This window comes from Pinus tabuliformis, chromosome 9 (assembly GCF_031772625.1).
Source record: "Pinus tabuliformis cultivar Carrire ecotype Pingquan chromosome 9, CPIR1, whole genome shotgun sequence".
Taxonomy (NCBI): Eukaryota; Viridiplantae; Streptophyta; class Pinopsida; order Pinales; family Pinaceae; genus Pinus; species Pinus tabuliformis.
Window position 1 is genome coordinate 950,767,831 of NC_142307.1, and position 6,588 is coordinate 950,774,418.

The window sequence follows — 6,588 nt, forward strand, 5'->3', positions numbered from 1 at the left end:
AGACTGATGATTCTGGTAGAGCCATCATCCCTTTGATTGGATGATTATCTGTGCAGCAATGATGTACATTTGATGTCTTTATTTTCTTGAATATATATCGCAGCCCGGATGGATGAAACTAGATTTGGGGTCTTCAATCTCATTCGATCTTCACTCAAATTACAAGTCGATCCATGTGAGAGATGTTCTGGAGTCGAACATAGAAAGACATCACCTGATTACTAGCCAATGATGTAAGCTGTTAACAGGCGCGAGAGGAGTCACCGCTAATGATAATAACCCTCAAGGTACTGCAGTACAATTCACGTGGTGTGAATAAAGGACTTGGTGTTGAACACCACGCAAAATCTTTCGGTCGAAGGCCATTGATGTAAACCTGTCGCCGGAAGTGAGAAACTCGCCATTGAGGCATGCAAGCTTCAAAGTACTGAAAGGGGTGTCCCTAGATCGGCTTCTTGGATAATGAGCTGATGTCGACAAGAAGCGATCCGTCATAGGAGGGCCTTAATGAATCCCACATCAATGACACGGAATGGAGCAAATGATTTTAATGGAGGTGAAAATGGTTTGGTGATATAAGGTTTAGGGTGGCGATCATGAAAGAATGGAGCGTAAATGTATTGCAGTGGGTGAGACACAGGTGAATTCTCTAAGCGACTTCTCTTGAACATATCAGCGACACTGACATGATGGATTGGTAGCATCAACCCCAAATGTGGATGGTGTGATGGAACCATGGTGATGTGACCAGTGAATGGAACAACCCAACCCGACTTGGATGCGGAGTGAAAGTGTCATGTTCAAGAGCGACTTGCTACCAACAAAGTTTCTTCAAGTTTTATTCCCAATTTTTCCCCAGTCATTGCTGACCAGTACCTCTTTATTTTTGTCAAGCTTGAGGAGGATAACATATGCTTGTTCTATAATTTGCCCTGTGGGAAAACCCATCGCTATGTTTTAACGAGTCTAACGATAGTGAAACTTGTTCTTGTCTGCTATGGACAAGTTTGTCGCTATTAGGTTTTAACGAGTTTAACGATAAAGATAACTCGGTCCTTTTCAATTTTAGAGAGTCTGAAAAGGGACGTAAAGGAAACTCCAAAAATCCTTTTTCGTCATCTAATCCTTTAAGTCCGAAAAAGTATAAAACAATACAGAAGGGATGAATTTTTGATACTTTAACGAGCCGAACAAAACAAGCGCTCAATCTTTTTGTGTAATAATCCCTCAGGTCCAAAAAGATTAAAATCTAAAGGAGGGATAGCACTTCCGGTCCCTTTAACGAGCTGGAGAGGCCAATGGCTCGGAAATCTTTTCATATTTTACGAGTCAGTTGAAAAGAGCTTAAAGGAGACTCGTCTTTGAGGAACGAGTGATAAAATTGGGTAGCAGCTGATTCCAGGTAAGGTTTGGAATTTTCCAATCACGACAGTGTTACAAGGATGGCTAATAGGATCACTCTTCGCAGCTATTCCTCAAAAGGGGTAAACAATCAAATGGAGGTGAATGATCGGCCAATATAGAGTGGAGGTGATGATGGGAACACGACCAAGGCTTTAAAGGCTGAAGTACTACATTCACGATGATTATTTACCGGGAATTGGTTCATTTTTTATTGAGCTTAAACGCTAGGAGAAACATTTGCTCATTGCTTATGTTTATTTTTTAACGAGCATGAAATCCGCGTTAAAACTGCTCGATATATTCAGTCGTATAATAAGGATGTCTCATATATAAAAACGACAATTTTTCAAATCTTTGCCCCACATCCTTTCTTTATGCAAGTTAGGAAACGACCAATCCTACGAGTTTAAAGGGTTAGAGGACCTACAAATTTAAAAAATAAATGGTCGCTCTTTGCTTGCACGCCAAAAGGTTTGCATGCCCCCAGGTATAAAATAGAGTTTGAAGGTCACCTTTTATTCTACCGACAAGACATTCATTTTATCGGGAAAGGCCTACCTCTTTCAGGTTATCAAAGATTGTTTTATCTGCACCGCAAACAAAACACTTCTTCGGCGATGCCTACCGAAATAGACAAAGGCGAGTGGCGCAGACGCCTCCACCCACATAACTTTGACAAGGGAATCTTATTCCAATCCAACCCCCTTTTCCAATCACGGACGGGAGTGTCAGACTAGTCATATATCCCTCGCGAAAACCTATCCTATATCCGAAGTTTTCCTGCCCAAGCAGACCAGGGTGCATGCCCCCTGGGTTTCAGTCATGTCCCCCGAATCACTCGCGCTCATCAGGTGGATGGACTGGGGATTGATGAAACATTCCTTGTGTGAAAAGACCATTTAGGGATGGTATATGACTATTTGATATGCGTGAACCGGGGAATGAAAGCTGGTCTACGAACTTGACCACTCTTCCTTCGTGCGGAAAACACATTACTCTAAAGAGTGATGAGACAATGGCTCCCATGTAATAAATATATAATCCAGGGGTCCTTGGACTACCATTACGTTCATGTGAACAGTTTTCCCTCTCAATGTTATGGGCACATTGGGAAGGATCCCTAACGGTCGACTGGTTCCTTTGTCAAAGCCTATTAGATTTCTCATCTCAGGCAAAAGCGATGGCGAACCAAGCGCTTTCCAAGCAGTCGAAGAAAGGATACTCACACAAGCCCCTTCATCTATGATGGTACCGGCCATAACCATTCTATATACTTGAGCAATGATTCGGAATGGTACACTAGCCAGTAAACGGGGTCTGCCTAGCTGATTCCAGTCGAAGGAAACAACTAGGTTGCTTGGAGGTGGGACCGAATAGACGGCCGGGTATGACTCTGACAAACTTCCTTCCTGCGGTAAAGGAATGGGTAAATTGCCCCCATGTTCATCGGAGTCTGTGTTTACGAAAAGAATTTGGACGGTGTCATCCTTGTTCTCTTCGGTGACTGTATCATCTGAAGATAAGACCTCTGAAGGCAAGACCGGGTCAACTGCCGCCTCGACCTTTTGACTTTCGTCTGGTATGGGTTCAGATGGTTTATCTTCAATGATAGACACTTCGGCCGACCATCTGGGTGGGTCAGCCGGATTTTCAACTAGTGACGGACTTAGCAAGAGTTTCTTATATCCAGGAGGAGGTTGTAACGGTGAAACTGGACGATCGTCCAAAACTCTTTTAGCCTCGTCTAAGAAGGGACAACGGTGGACGGCGTGATCGCCTTCACATAGTTTACAAGGAAATTTGCACTTTCCTTTTTGTCCAGGGGCTTCACTTTCACTATTCGACAGTGTTTTTTCAACATGATCATCAGAGGTTGACGACACCGGGTTGTGCGAACGAGGAGACCAATCCCTTAAGATCCGAGGGATGCAGGGGCAATCTCTATGATAGTGGTCTCCTTTGCAAATGACACATGGCGATTTAGGCCTGGTCAGTGCAGTGTGTGGATTTTCGCTAGACGACGCTTGGTTGCCCCCTTTCGCCTTTGGCTCCTTATTCTTCTTCTCTTTCTTCTTCTTTTCCTTCTTCTTCTCAGATACTTGATTTTTGGCTTTACCAGCCCCATCAAGCGAAGAGGAAGGAGGATAGGAAGAATTGTACGAAGTAGAGGGTTGGGGGGTAACTCTGGAATTGTCTAGTTACTGACTCGATTGTTCAGGAATCGCGGTGTTCTGAACGACGGAGGTTGAGAAAAGCCATACGGGAAAGCCAATCGTCAATCCTGGAAGTGACAATGTGGCCATGTGGGGTGCACCAACATCTCCCCAAGAGGAGAAGGAACTAGGATTTCCTCCAAGGGGAACTCCTTGGTTGGTAGACTCCATTTTCTCAATCCAAGACCAACGTAGGAAAGGTGACGATTATTCCGTTTAAAATAAATTTTAGACGCTTTGACACAACTTGTTTTTTCAATTTTAAAGAGTCGAGAAAAAACAAAATATGACTCTAGTCGCCTTCGATTTTTAATGAGCCTGAAGTGACAAGTGCTCAAATGGACCTTTTCCGTTAAGGAGTCTGAAAAGGAACGAAAGGGATTGCTTTGGAAATCTAGGCAAAGGGATTACCAAACCAATCGCAAAACTGCAGAATACTTTTTACGGTACGGCAGTCAATCTTCCTGAATGCTGTGTTCAGTGCATTGCGATCGATAGGGCGGCAGACACGGCTTCCTATGGATAAAGGATTAAGCCTATTGTGGTCTCCCAAAATATACTCGACGGTACGTGGGAGCACAAGTCTGTACTGGAACTTATCGTCTCAAAGTGGAGGAATCACCCAACCAACAGTGAGAACAACAGTGACCAGGCTTTACGACACTGGAATACGTCTCTAGCCTAGACTTCTAGATGTTGTGTGTTAGGTTCCAAAGCGTTGTTAGATTCAATAAATTTATTTTATAGTTGATTTTGCTTAAGAAATTTGCCTTTCAGGTTCACCGCGTAATGTAGATGTACAATTCCTAAAATTCAATCTAAGATGATAAATAGTCTTTTATCTTCTTTGTGCAATGAAAATCCTAGCTACTAAGGAAAGAAAGACAGAATTCTTTCAACAAAGAGCAAAGAGCACACACTATATGCATTGTCCTAAATCAAACCAATCAAACAGTCTAAATGCAAATGCACATGCATGTATTTGTTTTCAGTCTTCTTAATATGTGAATGATAAAAAGAAAGCTAATGCGCAAATCTAAATTACTTTTCAAAGCGACAATTACTAACAAGTTTCTTTTCAAAATCAAAATGAAGACAATGACAACACATTGCGATTTGGAAATGAAGACTTGCTTTCGACACTAAAAAAATTACTAATTCAGATCAAATACAATAGTAACAGGGTAATCGACTATCAAGAGAAATCAGACTCTCTTCTATGACTGAAAACGACACTTGCGACACTTTCAAATCAAGAAACGATAGTACAATTACGTTACTTTTTTGCAAAGGAGAATTGAAAATGACTCAACAAATACACAAAAACATTTACAATTCTTTGCACAATGAAGGCAGAATATCAGCAAGGAAAGGGGTTTCAAACAGAGGTGTACTGACTACAGATAGCAAAATTCTTGAATAGATCTGAAAAGAGTGAACAGAAACCAAAATTCAGGAACAATGTCTAGTCTGATCAGCGCACCTATAACACAGTGAATTTGAAATGCAGCGCACCTACTACACTCGGGAAGTGCGCTGAATTTCAGATTCACAGAACAGAGAGTGCGCTAGGCCAGGGACGAGACTTTGCTTGGGTTCCGGGTCACAGTTTGCAGTTCAGTTCATGGATTTTGGCCGAGCAAGTGGTAATCAGTAAATCAACAACAGGGGTAGATCTAAGGAGGTTACTAGAGCCACCACAAGGGCAATTAGAGAGTTTGTAAATCAGTTGTTTAATTCATAAACAAAACTCGGAGATTGACTGAAGCGGCATTTATCTACTTTGCATTTGCATAGCAAATGCAACTCGAAAGCTACCTGGCTCAACTTCAGGCTCCGTCTGTAAGTTTATAAATTAAACAAATGTAGATAAACAAACAACCTAGTCGCTCCCCAGTGGAGTCGCCATTTTGTTACAGGGAAAAGTGTCTATACAAAACTGTTAATCCCACTAAGGTGTGGTAGCTACCTTAGAAACAAACAAAGTAAAACTACTTTCGTTTTCCTTTATGAAAGATAGATGAGAGAAGAATAGAGGAGACCAACCTCTGTCTTGCGCTTGGTTCCTTGCTCGATTCCTCTCTCTTCTGATAGTCCTTTGCTACTTGCTTCCTTGTATACCCAGCTTTACAGAGTACCTGTAGAATCAAAGCAGCACAACACTATACAAGAACATAGATCTATTATCATAAACAATCTAGGATCAGATGTAAATTGACCATACAAATGCACAAAACATAAATTACACAAGAGTATGGAGGAAAACTTGAATAGCTTTATTGATAATCAAGAAAGAGCCAAGAGAATTACAACCAGTTGTTCTGACCCAGCATCATCCTCTCAGCAAGTAAGCCTTTCTTCACCTCATGCAAAGCTTAGATCACCCAACACTATGATGCTGCCTCAAGAAACCAACAGCAATTCCTTACAAGATGCAAAATTCCAGCCTCTGGATCTCTGGGATGATGGATCCATATATAGATATCTGTAAGGGAGATGAGTCAGCTTGTGATTTGATTAGTGTCTTCCCTCTGATAGTTCTTGCTTCCACTTAGAGATTGATGATCTCTTACTCATCCTTGGTCGAATTCAAAAAGGCAAGTGTCACAGGAGAAGTTTCTGAAAGATTCCATGCTTCTCCACCTCGCGGATTGACACTGCCATTTGTCTCTTCTCACCCATCGCACCCCATAGAAGGGCTTTTTGAAATGCAACGCACCCACTGAGTGTACTTAGGTGAGATGCAACACACTTTGCCTATGGAGTAGGTGAAATGATCCTGTTTTGACCAGTTCTGAGTAGTTTTTCATGGAGAACTTCTGGGAGAAGCTGTAATCAGTTGACCTTGTTCCTTTAGGGGTTGGAACAAAACTTTTAGGGACTTAGGAGCCCTTGGTTTATGGAAATTTTATGCTTGGGGTTGCAGTGCCCAAAAATGTCTATAACACCAACCTGGGCAGTGTAGTTTATA